Below are 21,923 nucleotides of genomic sequence, written 5' to 3' on the forward strand. Positions count from 1 at the left end.
GTGTGTGTGTGTGTTTAGTTAAGCCTGAGCTTACTGTTTCCCAGAGGTAGACTAAGATTTGAGTCTCTCCCCAGTTTAAGGAAAGACATCTTTCTGGGCCACTGAACTACATACCGACTTTAGGAAAACATGCTATGGTCCAGCTATCTCCTAGTCAAGACTTTGTTAATGAGCACCTCCTACTTGTGCCTATAATTATGCAAATGTGACCAGGAGGAAGTGGGCACCATCTAGAACTAGGCAAGGGACTGCATTCTTCCAGGCACCAGCTGAATATTCTGCACTTCAAAATGGGGACCCTTTCCTCTTACCCTTGCCTTTCTGAAGCAAGAAGTTACTCAGATGGAAACATGCGAACAATACGCAAAGTGTGCCTCTGTTCAGAATCCAATCTTTAGAATGTTATTGATAGTCAATTCTAGATGATTTTTCCATTTCCTAAGGAAGTTATTCTTCTTGCCTTTCTCCTACTTTTCCTTCTTTATTTCCTTTCTGTTGAACTGGACTAGTAGCTGTGGCTTGTCCGGAACACCTTTCTGTTATAATACACCCAAAAGTAGAGTCTGTCATTATTGCTTTGCCAGTGGGGTGGCTCTAGAGGGGGGTACTTAATAGTCAAAGGCAGAAAGCATGCTGCTCAGTGCTACTTGCCCGGTCATCTCACTGTGTTTTAATGTTTTTAGAAGTGGGAACCCAGAGGGTGGGTGTGTATACTCATGGTGACCCCACTGCCCAGGCAGCCCACAGGCATATGTGTCACCTGACAATTCTGAGTTGATTTGTGTGGACAGTGGAGCAGGCTCTTTGAAACTAGGATTGTCTCTCCACATTGCCATTTCTCTACCTACCTCTGCATTCAGCCTCTCTTGGCTAAGCTCAAACACCTTTGGGCTGGAGAAGGGCCTGAGGCGGGCAAGGGATAAGGAAGGGATAAGGAAGAATCATATCACCTTCCGCACAGCACAGCCTTCACCCAGAGCATTGTTCAGGAGCAGAGAAGGCAAGAAAGGGAGGGAGGAGCAGAGACAAGATTTCGAACTGGAATTGCCGTGGATGGGTGTGCTCTGCCAGCTGTAGGGGGAGCTCCCCATAGAGGACTGGGGTCCTTCCTATAGAAAAATAGGTGGATGGATGACATAGGAAATGTCCAGGAATACATTCCTCATTCTCTCCCAAATATCTTTCCTGCCAAGGCTTAAAGTTTTACCATTAGAGATTTTTTGTGTCCTGTTGCCTCTCCCTTTGAAGAAAAATTTTTTTCATTATAAATGTTAAATTAGAAGATTCAAAGAAGATTTTTAACACAACCTCCAAAGCACTCCACTTTTTAAAATCATAATCATGACCTTTATTTTGGACTGAATGGTCCAAGGCACCCACTTTTTCTTTTTGGCTGTGCTGGGTCTTCACTGCTGCACAGGCTTTTCTCTAGTTGCCACCAGTAGGGGCTTACTGTCTAGTTGCAGCAGGCTTCTCAATGTGGTGGCTTCTCTTGTTGTGGAGCTGGGTTTTAGGGCACACAGGCTTCAGTAGTTGTGGCACGTGGGCTCAGTAGCTGAGGTTCCTGGACTCTAGAGCATAGCCTCAGTCGTCGTGCTGCAAACAGACTTGGTTGCTCCACGGCACGTGGGATCGTCCTGGACCAAGTATTGAACCCACATCTCCTGCACCGGCAGGCGAATTCTTTACCACTGAGCCACCAGAGACGCCTGCAAAGCACTCACTTTTTCATACATATTTTGATATGTTTCTCTCCCATCTTTTCTATTGTTTTCACGCATAGCTGTAAGTCCCCCCTGTGTGAGATTCTGTGACCCACTTTCCCCAGTTAGCTTCAGTCCTAGTTCGGTCTGATGCTCTGAAAAGGTCAAGTATATATCACCAAGTACCAGTGAATACCATGACGTTGAGGAAATTACTTACCTTTCTAAACTTCAGTGTCCTTCCTGTGGAGTGGGGACAGTGATGCCCAACGCGATAACTCACGGCACCCTGGAGCCAAATCAGAGAGAGAGGGAGAGTTAAGGCCAGTTCAGAAGAGTAGGGATAGGACGGATGGGAGTGGTCAGAACAGAACTATTTACAATGAGACCATAGCCAAGAAGGCTGGGTCACAGGGAGTGGGGGAGGCCCAGGCAGAGGGACAGGGAGCACTCCCACACCAGTCCTGTTGGGTCCTCCCTGGGACCAGCTCTCCTGAGCAGCCATGTCTCATGCCTCAAGCTTGGTCTGGGCACAGGTGCCTTCCCTTGGAGCCCGCTGGCATCACCCGCCCCACTTCCTGTTGGGTTGAGGCCATTTCCAGTGCAGCCCTGAGGGTGATCAGAGGGAGATGGCCAGCCTGGAATTCCTTATTTCCACTTGCTCACAGCCAGGTGGTGAACTCAGAGGATTGTGTGAGTGCTGGCCTCTGCCTGGGGCCCTGGGCTTGACTTGGGAGCCCTAGGGACCTGGGGCCAGACAAGGGTGAATGGCTCCTGGGGATTTGCTTCAGGCAGGGTGGCCTGGTCTGGGGGCAGGGTTGGGGGGAGGATGAAGAGATGTGAAGCTGGATTGGATACAGCCTTCGCAAGTTGTTTGGATCACTCGTTTGTGATCGCCACAGTGTGTGCGCATGTGCGCGTGCATGTGCAGGGGGGACCAGGAGAACTGCACCCTAAGCCGTGGCTGCCTTGGGCTGGTTCATAGAGACAGGTAGCTGCACGTGGATGTCTAAGAATGCTCCTCTTGCATCCCTGTGTGAACGTGCAGGTCCGGGAGCAGCTGTGGGTCTGCCTAGGAATTTAGACAGCCATGGGGGAGGTGTGGGGGGAGTCTATGTGTCACTGAATGCCTGGACTTGAGTTGTAGAGTGTCAAGGGGTGTGTGTGTGTGCGTGCGCATGCGCACACACGTGCGATGGGGCATGTGTCTGGGTATGGGAGGGGGTGTGTCTGTGAGCATGCATTGTGTCAAAATAACACAATCTAGTATTTCTATCTCTGCAGCCCCATAAAAAGGCCAACAGACCCGAGTTACAAGCTGGCAACAACACATATTACCTGAGCACCTACTATGTGCTGGGCCCTATTCCAGGCCCTGGAGATACAGAAAGAAATAAAACTCAGGGCCTCCGCCTGCTCCCCGTCTTGAGGAGCTCCCAGGGCAGAGGGTGAGGTGGGAGGAACAAATCATTATGGTCAAGGCTCTAAGTCCCGAGGGCTGCCCCTTGTGTCCTTCCTCAGGGGTCCCACAATATCCCAACTGTGGAGATGATCTGTTTTCACTGCCATCTCCTCCTCCAGACTAGAGCCCCGTAATACTCTGTAAGGATGAATTATGCCAAGGCCCCTGTGAGTTGGGGTGTCTGGGTTGCCCTCAGCCAGCTGTGACCAATCATGAGCCGCAACCAGTGCGACAGTCCCACTAGGCTGGGCTTAACTCTTGCTTCCACTACTTACAGCTGGGTCACATGCACCAGCTACTTAAGTTTCCTGAGCCTCAGTTAACTCATCTGTGCAATGGATATAATGATGGCTCACTAACCTCACAGGAGGCCTGAGACTTCAGTGAGACATGTGCTGGGCCCAAGGATGGCATCCCAAACACTGGCTGGTGGAGTAGAGGCTCAAGAACTTCCTTCTGAGTCTGGGATTAGCAGATGCAAACTATTACATACAGAATGGATAAACAAGGTCCTACTGTCTAGTACAGATGGGCTTCCCAGATGGCACTAGTGGTAAAGGACTCACCTGCCAATGAGACAGGAGACAGGAGACTCGGTTTTGATCCCTGAGTTGGGAAGATCCCTTGGAGAAGGAAATGGCAACCCACTCCCACTCCAATATTTTTGCCTGGAGAATCTCATAGACAGAGGAGCCTGGCAGTCTACAGTCCATAGGGCTGCAAAGAATCAGACACGACTGAAGTGACTTAGCATGCACGTATAGTACAGGGAACTATATTCAGTATCCTGTGATAAACCATCATGGAAAGAATATAAAAAAGAATGTACATGTATCTAGAACTGAATTACTTTGCTCTACAGTAGAAATTAATACAACATTGTAAATTAACTATACTTCAATAAAACGTCTTAAAAAAAGAGAGAACTTCCTTCTGGATATTTCCATGTGTATCTCAGCATCCAGTCACTGATGTCCTTGGTGAATCTTTAGTGTTTTCTCCAATTTCCCTGCCTTACAGCCTTAACCGTCAACAGGTAAACTTTCCTGAAACATTGAAAATGTGTCACTTTGGGAGAGTGTGCCTCACCCCGCCCTTGCTCCAGGCACACGCATGCTTGTTTGTGCTTGTGTATATATGGCGGGGGCCCACGGGCATAAGGACTGGAGGGGCAGCTGGGACAGCTCCCTCCTCATCTGCCTGAATTCAGGTGCCCACTGGGGTGGTTGGGGCCTGGTGGGGGTCCTTCTTCCTCTCTGACTCACACTGGTCCAGCTTGAGCTTCGTTGAGCCTGGTTCAAGGTCTTACCAGTGGTATGCTGGAGCCGGTTCCAACTGGTTTGCAGAACCACCTGAGCAAATCTCTTCCTAACTCCTTAGATCAAGGGTGATGCCACATCAGTAACTTGAAATCACCCACGGTGGCAATATTTGCAGCAGGGAATTGGCAAATGCTATTAGCCCGATTCCCACCCACCCGGCAAAGCAGCACACCCCTGTCTGCAGTTTTAACAACCCCTGATTTGAGTGCCAGCACCTGTTAGGCATTTGGCATCATTTTTTTTATTTTGCTTTTTTGGCCACGCCACGCTGCTTGCAGAATCTTAGTTCCCCCACCAGGGATTGAAGCTGCGCTCTTGGCAGTCAAAGTGGGAAATCCTAATCACTGGGCCTTCAGGGAATTCCCATGGCATCACTCTTATTTGCACAAAAATCCTGAGAGCTATTTATTATCGTCCCCATTTCATATCTGAGGTTTATAATTTCCATGATTTGAATTCAGGTCTCTGCCCACCACACTGGACTATATGCCTCAATACACAGAACCGTGAGATGTGATATCGCTGGCAGAGTTGTTAAAGATTGTTGGTTAACCGCTACCCTTATTGGACAGGAAAACTGAGCTCAGAGAGGCTCACTATAGCTGGGGCTTCCTCTGTTAACATGGCAGCTCCCATCTTCCCCCAGTCTCCCAGAGCCTTTGTGTCCACAAAGCCAAGGTCGCTGTCACCTGATGTTCTGCATACATGGTTGATTTTTTGGAAACTTTACATTCAGATCTTGACATTCAGTGTGAGTTATGTTTTGTTTTGCTCGATTTGACCCAGTATTCAATACTCTCAAAAACATATTAAACATTGATGGGGTGATTTGTTGTGTGTCTCCCTCCCAGCTGGGAGCCACCTATTGCCTTGGTCACTGCATTTTCACTGCAGGAATTGGGATTAGACTTAAAAAAAAAAAAAAAGAAAAGAATAAGCAAGGCAGAGCTATATGGCCCCAAACTGAACATATTCATTCTGTCTGACAGAAGTTCTGGGGTCTATGCACTTTGGAAAGTAAGTTCCTTCCCCACCCCGTCCCAGGCTCTGCCTGCCCCACTGACCAGAGAACCTGGATTTTTGTTCCATGAACATCAACTAATGCTCAGTGAGGCCTCCTCCCCGACAGTCTCTAGTTTAGAAACTGGGCTCCCTCACCCCGCTTCCACGCTGACCATGGGAACCCCCGTCCGAGGACACCCTTAGCATTTTTCCTGTGTCCACAGCCGGCCCTCCTTCAGTGTCACGGAGCTGGGCCAGAGGGACCCGCACCGACCCGACCCGGCTGGAGAGTGGATGAGACACGACTTCCCAGGCTCCAGGCGCCTCTCTCCTTTTACGCCCCGACCCCTTGTTCCTTGGGGGAGGGTATCCTGCGGGTACCTCCACCCCGCCCGGAGAGGCAAAAGCTCCCTGGTCCCCGCATCGTACCCCCATCCTTGCCTCTCCAATCCCCGGGGCCTTCAGCCGCCCAGTCCCCCGACCCGCACTACATCAGGTGAGCGCTCACCTGGGGAGGGTGGGCAGGGGGCCGAGAGGCGGGGTGGGGGCGGACCTGGAGAGGTGGCCCCACCCTCAGAGGGGCGGGGAAAGTCGGCAGGGCCAATGAGGCGGGGGGCTCGCCGCTCGGGGGTGGGTGCCTCCAGCGCCGCTCCCTCCCCCACTCCCCGCTCCGCCCCGCTTGGGTTTCAAGCCCCGCGGGCGGCTGGTGGCGGCGCTGCGAGCGCTGCGCGGCGCGAGGAGATGCGACTGGGCTCCGCGCCGCCGGCATCATGCGCCCCCCGCCCGCGCTGGCCCTGGCCGCGCTCTGCCTGCTGGCGCTGCCCGCCGCCGCCGCCGCCGCCGCCGCCGCCGCCTACTTCGGGTCAGTGCCCGCCGCGCCCCGGCCCGCCTGCCTCCCCCTCCTCCCGCTGCAGCAAAGCCAACTTTTCCCTTCCGCTGGCCCCAGCGAGATCTCGAACTCAGACCTTAGTACCCAACCCCATCTCGGGGTTGGGAGTTAGTGCCCAGAACTCCTCTGGCTTCCCGGATTGCGTCCGGATCGCACCTTCCAGCGTCCGAACTCTGGTCCCCTTCACCTCCGCTTTTCTCACCCAGTCCTGTCCGAGACCTCATCCCGCCCACTAAGCCTGGTCTCGGATCCCGGCTCAAGCTCCGGGACTCTGCAGGCGTCTCGGACCTGGTGCCTGTGCGCCCCGGCGCGCCCTGCCCCTGCCCGTCCAAGGAGTCCCTCCCACGCTCGGACGTCCTCTCCGATCCTCACTTGTGCCCTGTCCGTCCCCATCCTGGGCTCTGTCCAGCCACCAATCCTTGCCTGGGGCTCCCTTCACACCTTCTGCCTTAGACCTGCGGAGCTGAGACCCGGAGGGCTGGCTGGATGGGTGGAGTGGGTTGTTACCGAGGTCGGGGGAGGGGATCGCGCTGATCCAAAAGGGATGGAGGAACTTTCGTCGGACCGTGGGGAGAGGAGGAGGGAGCCGTCTGTGGGGGAAACCCAACCAAATCTCAGACCTGGCGTCGGGTGAATTCTCAGGAGAATGACGAAGAGAGTAAGGGGGAGATGGTGTACAGGATTGGAAAAGGAAGCTCCGAGTTGAGGGTGACTCTGGGAAGAGAAAGGGTGGGGCCGGGCAGTGTTTGGAGAGCAAGTTACAGGGTAACTGACCCTCCTTCTCTGAACCTGAATTGCAAGGATTTGGTATAGGAGTCGGGGTCGTGGGTGTGAAGGGACTTTCCTGACCTCCCCTCAAAGCCTGCTCTAAATATATACAGTGTGTTTCTTTAAATCATGGCACTTTTTGTGATCCTCACCCAAATCAAGGTGAGGCTTACAGTCTGACCCAAGCAAAGGCAAAAGCAAGCAAGCCAGCAAAACCTAAGAAACATAAACCACCAAGCAAGTGACCTGCCAGAGACTGCTCTTATGGACCTGGCAGGGAGGAGCAAATAAGGGTCAGAGAAGGTCTGAGAGGTCCCGCACAGGAATAGGGCTGTGGGCTAATTTCCAGGTCATGACCCCTGGTTAAAACATGCCTTGGCTGTGGGCAATAGCCTCTCTTGAAACATATAGGGGGTAGGGTGGGAGTGATGTCAGCCCAGACCCTACGGCTCTGGGCTCAGCTTGCTGGGAAGACCGCTTAGTCTCTGGCCTCAGTGTCCTCTTTTGTACAAAGAAGGGGCTGAACTTGGTGTGACTGAGCTCCTCTATCTGCTCTCTGTCAAGAGCAGCGTACATTCATGTTGTTTCCCAATGATTTCAGGCTTGGAAAGGCACTGTTGCTGCCTCAGCAGGCAGGATAAAATGGTCAGGCACAGTCTGTGGGTTCAATCCCCAATCCATCTACTTGCTAACTGTGTGAGTTTGGCTAAATCACTTAACCTCTCTGTACCTCAGTTTCTTATCTGTAAAATGAGGAGAATAGTGCTTATTTCATATGAGTATCATGTGAGTGGGGCTTCCCTGGGGGCTCAGTGGCAACCCACTCCAGTATTCTTGCTTGGTAAATCCACAGACAGAGGAGCCTGGCGGGTCATAGTCCATAGAGTCACAAAGCAGTCGGACACAACTTAGCGACTAAACAACAGTACATCGTGTGTTATACACATAAAGCACTTAGAACAAGGTCTTTGTGGTTGTTTAGACCCTGACCCAGGGTCTCCTGCGTTGCAGGCAGATTCCTTTGCCACCAGGGAAGCCTGAACAGGGTATAGCATATAGTAAATGCACAATTAATGCTACTAATTATTAAGGAGATGAGGTAGAGTGTCTTGATATTTCAATTCTGACAGGGGTTTCTGAGCTGGAATGGAGTGGAGTGGTGGGCAAATGATACCTGCAGCCTCTTGGATATAAGCTCATTTTCACAATCCTTTTGTTTGCTTGGGCTCAAGGGTTAAAGATGGGGCAAGGGCCGGGTGAGATGGGAGGAGAGGGGCTCTAGGAAGCTGAGACCACCCAGGCTGGTGTGGTTGGAAGGGAAAGGAGTTTGTGGCAGTGCCCAGGGTTAGAATTTGAGGGCTGTAAGCAACAGGGCAGTCTTGGAAATGAAAAGGGAAATCATAGATCGAGCATGAATTGGGGCTGAGATGGATCATATGAATGTGAGCCCCTCTTCCAAGTTGTGAGCGCCACTGGACACAGCTGGCAGAATGCACTCAAGCCACCATCACCCCAGTCTGGGGAGGAGGACACATTCTCAGAGATTAAGATAAAACTGGGGCTTCATGCTGTTATGTGTTTGGTCTGAGAGAACGGACAGGAATGAGCCTAAATTCTCCCTGAGGAAGCCCTGTTATGACTCAGTCAGGCCAGGTTTTCCATCCTACTATTTGAATTTGCTCTCTGGAAGGAATCTGTATCAGTCATTCACACTGTAGTAAGAATAAGAGGTGCTTCTCCCTTCTCTAGAAGGATGTCCCTTCTCTGCATTTGAAATCTCATTTCTGACTATAAGATCAAGTGTTTTGTCATCCTGATAAAATAAAATTCAAACATCAGGAGAACAGGTAAGGCCAATCTTCTTGGGGTTTTTTAAATCATAGAATCAGACTTAAGAGTTGGAAGTGACCCCAAAGTTTCTCTGGTCTAACTCCCTGCTTCAAGCAGGTCATGTATTATTCCTGTTTTTCAGATGAAGGGACCATCATCCCCAAGTCAGTGATCCAGCAACTGCTTCTGGTGTTTTTCCATGAGTCTAGCACCTAATTCTGGTGATGCTGATAGTATTAGTACCATTAGTATTACAGTTTACAAATAATCTTCTTATTCAGCCCCTCTGTCATCTGATCCTCAGACCCATTCTTGAGATATACAGGATGGATGTAAATAGTTTTCAAAAGGAAACAGAGGGTGAGAAAGTTTCAATGACTCACTCTGTGTCACACAGCAAGCTAGTGGGAGAGGCAGCATAGAAATCACATCCTGCTGCCAGTCTGGGCTCTTCGTCTGACAGAGAGCATTAGCTACCAGAGCTAATACCATGTGGTCATCCAGGAGAGCCACAGCTGCCAAGGAGCTGCGGAGGGTGAAGTGGCTAGAGGGTTGCCCCCCTCTCCTACTTGGTTAACTCTGTTAGACACTCTTGGCTGTTGTGGGTTGGGTGGGGCCCCAACATTCTCCTCTGTCCTCAACAGTGAGATAGGATGCTATGAACTCTGCTCAGGTATCAGGTAGGCTCCCATAGTTGGCATGATGACAGTGGGATGGGAGGTAGAAAGGTTCGTCCTAACTCGGACCACTCTCTGTGCTGTCCATGGTCAAGTCACTTGCCTCCAAGGTCTTTAGCATCTGGAGGGCCTAAGGTTCCCTAACCAGACAGCTCTGGCTTGGAAGTCTAGGATTGCTCAAGAGTTCATGTTTTGGCTCAGTTGGCTTGGGAATTCTGAAAATATTAACTTCTGCGGTGTTTTATAAATGAATACTCACTGTATTATGTGGTGAGCTGAGAATACGATAAGCCTTGTCATCCAATTCAGTCTTTAAGTCATGGATTTTGTGCCCAGAAATAGTTAACGTGGATGCAATTGTTAAAACTGTAGTTGACTCTGCTGGTGCTTTGTATATGTGTGGCCTCCGCACTGTTTGTGTTTCTTTCCTGTCTAAGGATAGTATAGATAGGTTTAGGAAAGCGCAATCTTAAGTAGTAGCTCAGATGGTAAAGAATCCACTTGCAGTGCAGGAGACCTGGGTTCGATTCCTGGCTCAGGAAGATCCCTTGGAGAAGGGAATGGCAACCCCCTCCAGTATTCTTGCCTGGAGAATCCTATGGACAGAGGATCCTGGGTGGCTATAGTCCACGGAGTGAAAAAGAGTCGAACATGACTGAGCAACTAACACTGATCACTGATCTTTGCCTCTTGCCAGCTGTGTGACCTCAGGTACATGTCTTCACCTTTCTGAGCTTTGGGTGATGATAATTCCCATCCTAAAGGCTTAAAGGTGTGAGGCTTGAGACAATGAATGAAAGGGCCTGACAGGGTGCCTGGCACGTACTAAGTGCTCAGTATGGGCTCACTCTTGGTGGCTCCTGGTATTCTCATTATCTTCTTGGGTTGTAGAGGTGTCATCATTGCGAAGAAGCAAGATACAACCTTAATTTTTTTTCTCAAAACCAACATCACACACAATGAAATGCATACATTCTAAGTGCTTGATTTGGGTTTTAATGAATGTATGCCTCCGTGTAAGCACCACCTCAATTACTATATGGAACTGCACCATCATCTCAAAGGACTCCTCGTGTTCGTTTGCAGTCAACACTCCCCCACCAGCCCCAGGTCACCACTTCCCTGCTTTCTGTCACTTGAGATAGTTTTGCCCATTGTAGAATTTCATATAAATGGAATCATAGGGTATATAGCCTTTTGAGTCTGAATTCTTTTGTGCAAAATAATGTTTTTGAGATTATCCACATGGTGGAATGTATCAGTAGCACTTTCCTTTTTTTCTTGCTGAGTAGTATCCTATTGTTTGGATGTACCACAATTTGTTTATTCATTCACCAGTTGATGGACATGTGGATTGTTTCCAGTTTGGGGCTCTTCCAAACAAACATTCACGTACATCCCTTTTAGTGGACAGATGTTTTTATTTCTCTTGGATATGTATCTAGGACTGGATTTCTGGATCATATGGTATATATATGTTTAACTTTATAAGAAATGGTTGAATAGTATTCCAAAGTGTTTGTACCACTTCACACAGTAATGTATGAGAGTTTTAGTTGCTCCATATTCTTTTCTGCTGTCAGTCTTAATTTTGGCCATTTTAGTGGGTATGCATTAGTGTCTCATTGAGATTTTAATTTGCATTTTTCCACTGATGAATACGGTGCTGAACATTTTTTTATGTGTACATTTGTCATTTGAATATCCTTTTCATTGAATTGTCTTCTTATTATTGAGTTGTAAGAGTTCTTTACATATTTTGGATTTAAGTCCTTTATCAGAAATTATTGGCAATATTTTATCCCTGTCTGTAGCTTGCCTCTTCGTTTTTCCTATTGTTACCTTGCAAAGAACAAAGTTTTTTTAAAAACTCTTTCTAGACAGAGGAATTTTATTTACTTATTTTTTGGCCACACCATGCAGCATGTGGGATCTTCCCTGACTAGTGGCTGAACCTGTGCCCCCTACATTGGGAGCACAGGGTTTTAACCACTGGACCACCAGGGAAATCCCAGAACAGAAGTTTTTAATTGCGATGAAGTACAATTTTTGAACTTTTTCTTGTATGGTTTGTGCTTTTTGTTTCTCTCATTCAAGAAATTTCTGTCCATTAGAGGTTGCAAAGATTTTGTCCTATGTTTTCTTCTAGAAACTTCACAGTTTTAGCACTTAACACTTAGGTCTATGATTTTTGGGGGGTTAACTTATATGGATAGTGTGAGGTAAGAATTGAAGTTTACTGTTTTCCGCGTAGATATCAACTCGTTACAGCACCATTTGTCAAAAAGGTGATCCTTTCTTTATCGTCATTTTTATTGCAAATCAATTGACCCAATATATGAGGGCTTATTTCTGGACTCTCTATTCTATTCGGTAACTTATGGACATGAACTTGAGGAAACTCCAGGAGATAGTGGAGGACAGGGAAGCCTGGCCTGCTCCAGTCCATAGGGTTGCAAAGAGTCAGACATGACTTTGCCACTGAACAACAACAACAAAGCTTATCTTTCGGCCAGTACCACAGTCTTGATTACTGTAGCTGTGTGGTAAGTCTTGAAACCAAGTACTATACATTCTGTCCTTCTTTTTCAAGATTGTTTTGGCCATTCTAGATCCTTTATGTTTCCACATAAATTCTGGTATCGACTTATTGATATCTGTAGGAAGGCCTGCTAGGATTTTGCTTGGGATTGCACTGAATCTATAAGTCAATTTGCCTTCTGACAATATTGAATCTATTGGTTTATAAACTGGTCATATCTCTCTTAGGGGGGCTTTTAAAATTTCTTTCAGCAATGTTTTGTAATTTTCAGTGTACAGGTCTTACAAACATTTAAGAAATGATTCCTAAGTTTTTTATGTATTTGGATTTTTTTGGAACAGTGCTAGGAATTGACTGGGTCCTGAGAAAAACAGGGCAGAGAGAAGAAAGGAAGACATTTTACTGCTTTAGGGTGGTAGACTGCAAGCCACACATCACTGATAAGAATCATTGAATTTGGGAAAGGAATTTAGACTAGAGACAAGCTCAACTCTAACCCTTGAGAAGCTGGGCTTTAGAGTTGAGGTCAAACCAGCCTCCTCCATGGATGGTGGTAAAGTTTCTGAGGCTGATGGAGAGAAACAGAGGAAAGGGGTGGGGAGGGACTCCTGGGCTGGAAACTCCTAAGGAAGAGAGGTCCCAGTGCCTATAGGCTTGTGTGCTCAGGTAGAAGTTGGGCTCAGGAGGAGGTGGGCCAGGTGCTGTAAGGGTTACCCTCACTTTGGTATCAGCCTAAGCAGGATGGGACACAGCCCAAGGCCCTGCTATAGTGTAAGGAGCACTAGACTTGGAGTCACACGGATAGAGTGCAAATCCTCCCGCCAACCACTTATTAACGGTGAGCCAGGGCAAGTCAGTTAGCTGCTCTGACCTCAGTTTTCCCATCTATAAAATGGCTAATCCTTACCTCATAGGGTTGTTATGAGGGTTTTGTGTATATAAAAGTGCTGAAATGCTATCCTCATATATGGAGTCCAAGAAATCTAGTGGTCTGTCTTAGAGAAGCCCACGTGGAGGAGCATCTTTTTGACATTTGTTGCTTCCTCTCTTCCTCTTTCATCCCAGTCATCGTATAATTTGAATCCTTCCTATGCTGTTTATGTGCATAATCTCATTTAACCAAATGACATTCCAGGAGGTAGGTGATGGTGGAATTCTCTTCCTTTAGAGGTGAATAGGGGGGAAAAGCTCAGACAGGCCAAGTGCCTTGCCCAAAGTCACAGAGCTACTGACTGGCAGCACCTAGACTTGAATTCTAGTCTGTTAGAATCCAGAGCTAACTTCTTCATCCCTCTCTCCTGCTGATGCCCAGCTGAGACCTGGGCAGCTCTGACCCTCTGAGTCCTCCACTCTGTAGCCTCTTTCACTTGGCATATGTCATGGTATCTTTGGCACCACATGTCTTCAACTCTAGGTATGTTACCTAATTTTTCATGTGCTCATGTCTCAGATTCATACATAGCACCCTTTAAGCAGAAGTCTTGGGACTCCGTTGTTGGTCAGCTCCCCCCACAATCCTTAGCATAGCCTCCTGGTCCATAGTAGGGGTCAGGGTAGGCAGTCTCCTTTCCTTTCTGCTGACCCTTCCTTGCCCCCTAAACCTCCCCCTCTGCCCTGTCTGTTGGCTATTTCTGCATGGCCCTCTCAGCACATGCTGCCTGGCCATGACCTGGCCTCTGTCTGGACCAGAACAGGAAGCAAAGCGGCGAGACCCCATCAGACTCTGGAAGTCAGCCACACCTGACCTTCCGTGGGAATCCTGGAGGCAGCAGAGATGAGCTGGGGTGGGGGCCAGACATTTCAGGCCCAGACTCTCTGACTGGGAGACTTTCAAGGAGCCAAGAGAAAATCAAACCACCATATTCAGTCAGTCCTGGAAATTCCAAAGAGTCTAGTTTAAGGGTAAGAGCAGAGAAGTTCCGCTTTCCCCATAGTGACCATCCCTTTGAGGGCAGATGTGTATTATATTATTTTTATATTAAAGATAATATGTATACCATGTATCACATAACATCCTTAGCAAGGTGGAGGGCAGCACCCAGTAATCAGACAGGATTATTTTTGCAGAAAAACATCTACGCATTGAGATAAAGACCATAAGTATTCTCACTTTGGTTTAGGTCAAGTCTTGCGGCCACATGAGTTCACCAGAACCATACCAAAAAAAACTGTAGTTGTCCGAGCTTTCTGGAGTCCTGAATCATGGGAGAAATTCCATGAACCTGCAGTAAACTTCCAGAACATCATCATGAGAGGAGGTGCACGTTGAGCTTTAATGAAAGACCTGGGCCAAGTTCTCACTGCATATCAAAAGAGGCTCTGGCTGACCAAGCACAGCTTGTCCCCAGAAACAGGTTCAGAGGGAAGTAGCCTGGTTCTCCCTGTCCTCATAGGGGCTGAGCTGGTCGGAGGAGTCGGGGTCTGACTGACTGAGGCCAGACTGCCCAGAGATCTGGTACTGGTGAGAGCGCACTCCAGATCCCAGTCTGATGGCAGGGGAGGGTGTAGCCAGAGGCCAGCTCCTTCAGAGCCCCGCCCTCCTGGAGCCACGCCCATCCGGAGCCACGCCCTTCCGGGGCCATGCCCTTTCAGAGCAGGGCTTGAGCTTGGGAAGATTTGGTGGTGGGATTGGGGGTCACTCGGTGACCCCTGCAGCCTGGGACTGAGACAGCAGGGAGGCCAGTGATTTGGGCCTGGAGGGCTGGGAAGAAGCTGAGGAAGAGCCTGGACCTGTACTTTCTGCTTGTCATTAACATCTGAGGGATGTATGCAGTCAGCAGGTGTTGGGCTGGGGAAGGTCCAGGGATGAGAAACCAGGACCTCTGCCAAGGGGGTTACAGGCTACTTGGAGAGACTTTCTCTACAGCCCTGAGGAAGAAGGAAAAAAAAGTGTGAACCATGCAGAACTAATGGTGCTATAATCCCAAAAAACTGGGAGAAGTCAGAGAAATTGGATGGTTAGAGTGGGATGGGGCTGGCAAGTAAGGGGACTTCTGGAAGAGGCAGACAAGCATCTTAGCCTAGAGCTGGATGAGGCCTCAGGATCACCTTTCCCATTCCCTGCATTTTTGAGTCAAGTGTTGAAACAGGCTGTGGTTATAAGAGTCCTGGGGATCCATGAGGGCTTTTTGGACTGGGAAAGGCAACCTAGGTAGTGGTTATATCATGAAGAAAGGCATGGAGGTTGGATTACTTTAGCCAAGGCAGGAGGACAAGGAAGAGCCTGGCCTGAGAGGAGGGGCCCTTTGCTACAGCCCTGGTTGGCTCTGCATCCAGGACAGTCCAAGGTGGGAACTTGCTCTGGTCCTGCTCTGGAAGACCCTGCTCTCTTCCCAAGGAAGCCCCTTATAACTCCATCCATCCCCCGGGGCTGTCCTGACCACTCTGGCCCTCACCAGGCCTATTCAGGGAGGGGTTTCTTGAAGAGGTGGAAGTTCCTGCCATCTTTAGAGGGGAGGGGTGTGGAGGGGCGTGGGCCATCCCTGGGTCCTCCCAGCAGACGAATGGAAGCTGCATGGCACCTGCAGCCTGGGACATCTCCTCCTGGAGCATCTGCAAACAATGGAATTGTCCTCATCACAGGTGGTCGCACGTGGGGCATTCACCAGGGGCCAAGCCCTCAGGGCCCACAGCCCCGCCTGAGCCTGCCTGTCCTCATTGAGGAGGGTGACCACCCAAGAGCCTGCCAAGCTGGTTAGTTGGTCAGCTTACCAGGGTTAAAAAAACTTGGCACAAGTCACCCAGCCCATGAGCCGAGTCCCATGGTTGGGGCAGAGCTGGTGGGGGTGTAACTTGCCCCATGATGATACAGCCTCAACGACTACTTGCTTTCCTCTGCCGTTGGCACACTGTGTCCTCCAAACTATTAATACTCCTCCGCTGGCTCAGGGCTGGGCCTGTGAACCCAAGAAGTTGGGAGAGTTTATCTTAAGCCTTCCAGCCCCTCTTTCCCTTCCCCTACCCTTCCTCACCCCAGGGTTCCCCTTTCTCTCTTCTCTTCATGATCCCAGACTCTCTCCTTTCAGCTTCCCTTGTCTAGCAAAGTGCATTCTCAGGCATTAGCCTTATTATATCAGATTCTCACACTTTAGTATGAATTGGCAGCCCACTTCTCTAAGCTTTATTTCTGACTCTTGGCTGAAAAGAAACTCAGTTTTAGACCAGGGTCCTTCTCTCCCTTTAACTGCCCAGGGGGCCCAAGGAGGAGACCTGACCAGGCTTCCATTCCTTCAATCCTAGCCATCTTGTGTTCCTATCACCCTGGGCATTTACTATGATGATGGCTGATTCTGTTTCCCTGAAATATTACATTAAAATGGAAAGCAGAAACCATCAGTCTTGATAGAAGCAATCAGGAGAACCGGGGTGCAGACCCAGGCCTGCCATTAACTCAGAGTCATCTGAGACAAAAAAAAAAACCCTTAGATGAACCTCCAGGGCACCAGAGAAGTCAAAACAGAGACCTGCCTACTTGGCAAACTTCTGGCCCTCCTGCCTGCCCTCAGAAGGTTCTGGGGTAGCTTCCAGGAGGCATTAGGACAAAACTTCTGGACTGGGTGATCCTGAAGGCTTTCCCCAGTCCTAGAATGTACTGATTCAAATGATGTACATTTGGACACGGCCAGGGAACTGGGGGAGATGTTTATCACCCCAGACTTGTGGGGGGTGGGGAGGCCACCCCTCCATAGCCACCATGCCACCTGATCTGTACAGTACATGCCAGGGACAAAGACCCCCTCCTCATTTCCAGCCCGAGCCTGAGTGGAGTGGGAGGGAGACAGGAGGAGGAAGCGGGAAGCATTTCCTCCACAGATGTTGCACCAGCCACGCTCTAAATACCCGAGATTGTTGAGATGCAAAACAAGCTGGTTGGGCGGGCTGCTTGCTGCCCACTTAGCTCCTGAGGACATAGTCCATGATGCCATCCTCCGCAGGCAGCCCCTGGAAAACAGCAAGTGGAGCGGTTCTTGGAGAGACAAAGCCCACAGCTGGGTCAGGCTCTTTTCTCTCTGAGCCAAGGGTGGGCTGGGGGACGAGGCTCTGGGGTGGGCTCCAGGGTGGGGCGGGGGGAGGTGTACTGATTCAGTCCTCGAGGTTCTGAGGCAGAGAGCTGGGGAGGGAAGGAAGGCTGGGACCCAGACAGGGATGTAGTGAGCAGTCTGGTGGCTTTTGGTTTTCTTTGGCCTGAAGCTGATGCTCAATATTGAAATTTAAATAAATGAGTGAGTGAAAGGAGTGGGGAGAAGGACTTGGAATAAAGGTGGGAAACAGTACCTGCCAAATTTGCCATTAAGGCTCCTCACTAAGGACATCTTCTTGGAGGAGGTATGAGGTGACAGTGAGTCTTGTCAAGGAGAGAGGAATGTGAAGAATGGAGGGAGGGAGGTGCTTCTCAGGAGCATAGACCTTGGGGCCCCTCAGATGATGGGAGGAGAGAGGAGCCAGGGGTGTTGAGGGTCCCCCCCCCAACACTGCTCTGAAAAAGGACTGCCTGGAGCTGTGTGCCCTCTTCCTGGGCCAGACACTGCCCTCACTAACTCTCCCCTTCTGGGAAGAGGTGGGGAGTGGAGAGCGCGGGTTAGGGTGGGGAGTGTGTGTGTGTGTGTGTGTGTGTGTGTGTGTTTAGCGGGGCAGGAGAGGTGGGCTGAGATATTTGAGATGAAAGCACAAAAGGCCCACTTACCATGCAAATGGCCCTGCATCGGAAACCTGTTATCAGGAGGATCTAATAGGGTTTTGCAGGGTCAAGGCCAATGCTCCAGGCAGGGCAAGGCTTTCCTGGTTCCCAGGTAACTGCCTGCAGTTGGCACGGGCCCGGGTACCAGGCACACCTCCTGGTCCCTCCAGCTAAGGGTCCAGACAGGTTGGCCTTACCCAGCGCCCTGGGAACCGCCAGTCTTGTCCTGTGCCACCTACCTGCTCACTCACCCACATCCTGGGGGTGGCCTCCTCTGGAACCATCAGACCCTCTCAAGCAGAAACAAGGATGGGGTTGGGGGTTGGAAGAACAGAGCCAGGCACCCCCAGTGATGGGAAATGCTCTCCCTCTGCGCTACCTTCTCCAGCGAGCTCCTGAGAGCTTCCACCTGCCCCTCCCCGCCCCAGGCCTCCCACTACAGGCAGGAGGAGCCTGGCTGAGGTCAGGTTTTTACCCTGATGGTGTTAGGAGATCTGATCCGGTCCCTGAGCAGCTACTGATGGTTCCCCCAGGAGCTGGGCTTGTTCAAAGCCTTCTCCTTCCCCTACCCCTTGGGGTCTGGAGAGAGTCTGCAGTGCTTCTGGGTCCAGCCAGGGTCCCTCACAAACTTGAGGTTGTGAGAGCGTGTCCCAGCACCCAGCACAGCACCTGGGACATAGCAAATGCTTAAGAATAACACTTATGGGACTTCCCTGGTGGTCAGTGGCTGAGACTTGGAGCTCCCAATGCAGGGGGTGCGGGTTTAATCCCTGGTCAGGGAACTAGATCCCGCATGCCACAACAAAGGTTGAAGATCCTGTGTGCTGCAACTAAGACCCAGAACAGCCAAACACATAATTTTTTTTTTTCAGAAAGAAGAAGAATGACACTTCTTGTAAGCTCCAATGACCTGGAGCTTTCTGTGTGCCAGGCACTGTTCTAAGAGCTTTACAGATGTTAATTCATTTAATCTTCATAATATGCTTAGTTGCTCAGTCCTATCTGACACTTTGTGACCCCATGGACTGTAGCCTGCCAGGCTCCTCTGTCCATGGGATTCTCCAAGCAAGAGTACTGGAGTGGGTAGCCATGCCCTCCTCCAGTGGCTCTTCCTGACACAGGTATGGAACCTGGATCTCCTGCATTGCAGGTGGATTCTTTACTGTCTGAGCCACCAGGGAAGCCCAGTCTTCACAACAACCATGTGAAAGGTCCTGTGATGTCTGCGTGTCACAGGTGAGGCACAGAGAGGTGAAGTGCCTTGGCCAGGGTGGCATAGCTAGTAAGAGGTGGAGGTGGGATTTGAGCCAAGGCAGTCTGGCTCTGGTCTGGCTGTCCTGCTAGACAAGGTGTATATGTTGTATAGAATGAGCTTGGGGCTGAGAGGACATCTCTGGGGTCACCAATGAGTGAGGGCAGACCTGGGACCAGACTCCCCAGGGCTAAACAGCCTTGTGGGTCCTTGGGTCCCCACAGTCTAGGAGATTGTGAGTGGTCATTCCAGGGAGAACTTCTAGTTCTGCTCATGGGTTTGGTGGTCCCTGGGGTCCTGTTGATGCTAGGCCGATGTTTCCCCAAAGCCTAGGAGAACCTGCTTTTGCTTCCTTCAAGGTCATCCCAGATGGAGCAGCTTTAAAAAACAAAAAACAATTATGTATTTATTTATTTGCCTGTGTCGGGTATTAGCTGCTGTGTGTGGGCTTCTCTTCAGTTGCAGCATGTGGACTCCAGAGCATGGGCTCAGTAGTTGTGGCATATGGACTTGGTCGCTCCACGGCATGTGGGATCCTAGTTCCCTGACCAGGGATTGAACCCGCATCCCCTGCATTGGAAGGTGGATTCTTAACCACTCACTGGACCCCCAGGGAAATGCCCTAGATGGAGCAATTTTAGCCAAAACTATGGATGGGGTAAGACTTGGACAAGGCAAAATGAGGCAGGGGTGGGAAAGGCCAGGTGATTGCAAGGGGGTTTGGGGAGGTGGGATGTGAGATGAAGTCCTGAGGGGCACCCTTGACTTTTTCCCACTTTGGAGGGAGACAAGGTAGCCTGGGAAGTGACTAGAGAGTCTCTGGGGTCAAAGCCAATGGCATCTCATTGTGTGTGAATGGAGACTTCTGGTCTTATCATCCTGAGCACCAAGGGCCATTGGCTAAGTGTGCAGAGGGCAGAGGGGTACAGGCTGGGGACAAAGAGGAGAGGAGAATGGAGCTGGTCACATGGGGTCGTTGCTTTCCTAATGGGACGTGAGAGGCTGAAAGTCAGCCTGAGGAGCCCAACAGGAAACAAGAATGGGGGAGACAGACCAGCTGGGCCAAAGCAGGTACAACCGATGAAGGTGGGGTTGTCCTCAGTGGCTCAGGGGCACTTGAGTCAGGCAGGGGCCTGAAGGCACTGTTGTTCCTCAGTCTGGAAGGGCAATTGGCAAGTTCACAGATTATCCGTCCTCTGCACTTCAGTTCTGAACACTGGTCACTTGCTTGGTTGATAGCATCTGACCTGACCAGGGGGCAGTGCCTTCATTACAACCCCAGGTTTTGTCTTGATGCTTACTTATCTCTGATTGTTCATCTGAACCTCACAGAGCTCAACTAACACGTGGGGGATGGAGATTTTTGCAGAAGAGCCTGGTGGGTGGGGTTCTCAGGCCTGGAGTGCCAGAAAGGATGGTTTTTAAAGGATGGTTTTAAAGGGGAACTGATCATGCCCACGGAGCCTGGAACAGACTGGAACCTGCAACACCTATAATTCTCCTGAGGTCCAAGAAGAAACCATCTCTAGCAGAACTGTCCCTGGTTCGGATAAACCCAGCTTCTCTGGTGTCCTCTGCTGGCCAACAGACAGACAGACCGACCAGCCCTGAAGATTACGTCTTGATTCCCCGAATTACCTTTCTCAACAATCATGAACTTCGAATGCTTTATGTCTCAGCACGTTTGAGAACCACAGTGGGAGCCATCACATATCAACCACCCGTTCTGTTCATCCAGGCAGTCAATGGTGGTTTAGGGAGCTCCCACTGAGTGCCAGGCACCAGCCAGGGTGCTGGGGTGTAGCAGGGAAGGAGATGAAGTCCCTGCCTCATGGGGCTGCCCCTCCAGTGGGAGAGAGAGACAGTAAACCAATAAATCACATGTCAGCTCTTGGTACCTATTTTGTCTCGCTTTATAGCAATGATCTTGTGTGTTGGACATGACCACCGCCATCTCATGGTCAAGGTAACAGAGGCTGTGAGGGGTGAAGGCTCCTAATGACAAGCAATGGTGTCAGGATTAGAACACAGAGTGCATGAACACCAAAGGATGAGTTCTTTTTTAAAAAACTTTTACTTTGTATTGAGGCATAGCCAATTAACAATGTTGTGATAGTTTCAGGTAAACAGCAAAAGGACTCAGACACACATATGTGTGCAAAGTATGACTTCTTGCCTCTGCACTGTTGCCTCCCCTTGGAAGGAGGGAGCACAGAGATGGATCGTCCCATTTTATGGACCCTGGGTCAGCCGAGGCCCAGAGGAAGGAGGTGACCCACCAAAGATTATACACCAAGTAGGACCAGGCCAGAGCCCAGGTGCCCTCCTGGAGATGACAAGTATTTCTAGTGCCCACAGCCTGTGGTCAGCCATGCAGGGTGGGGTGGGGGCAAGTTAAGGCAGAGCAGGAGCCTTCAGGGACTTGTGGTCCCATGGAAGACATGAGACACAAGGCCGTGCAATGGTTTCAGTCACTTACACGTAGGCCTCAAGTCCCTCCCTGGCCACTGCCTTCCCAGCATGCTTTGGGATGTGCAAATGTGTGTCTTCCACCAGCTGCTCCTGGAGGTCTGATGGGAGAGGAGGCCCCTTTCAGAACAAAGGGCAGCAGAGAAGGCTTGGCCCTGCCTGCTCTGGCTCTTCAGCCTTCTGGGATCCACACGGGGTCTCTGGGGAGGGAGGCAGAGCGAGGTCCACCCCCTGCCTGTCTTAACGTGTTCCCGCCCCTTGTGTTCTTGGGCTCAGAGCAGTGACAGGCGTGTCCGCACCCACAGCAGCAGGCTCCAGCCCACCGAAGGA

The 21,923-nt window shown here is 50.2% G+C and overlaps 1 protein-coding gene across 1 annotated transcript in view; it reads left to right on the forward strand.

The window, feature by feature from the left end:
* Positions 1–6,194: 6,194 nt before the first annotated feature.
* Positions 6,195–21,923, forward strand: part of LOC145543088 (uncharacterized) — a 35,949-nt gene continuing 20,220 nt past the window's right edge. The window contains exon 1 of the mRNA XM_081583484.1: positions 6,195–6,351. The gene's annotated coding sequence lies outside the window, so the exon portion shown is untranslated. The remainder of the gene's footprint in view (positions 6,352–21,923) is intronic.

The sequence above is a fragment of the Giraffa tippelskirchi genome, chromosome 3 (genome assembly GCF_054371585.1).
Source record: "Giraffa tippelskirchi isolate mGirTip1 chromosome 3, T2T-mGirTip1v1.2.pri, whole genome shotgun sequence".
Taxonomy (NCBI): Eukaryota; Metazoa; Chordata; class Mammalia; order Artiodactyla; family Giraffidae; genus Giraffa; species Giraffa tippelskirchi.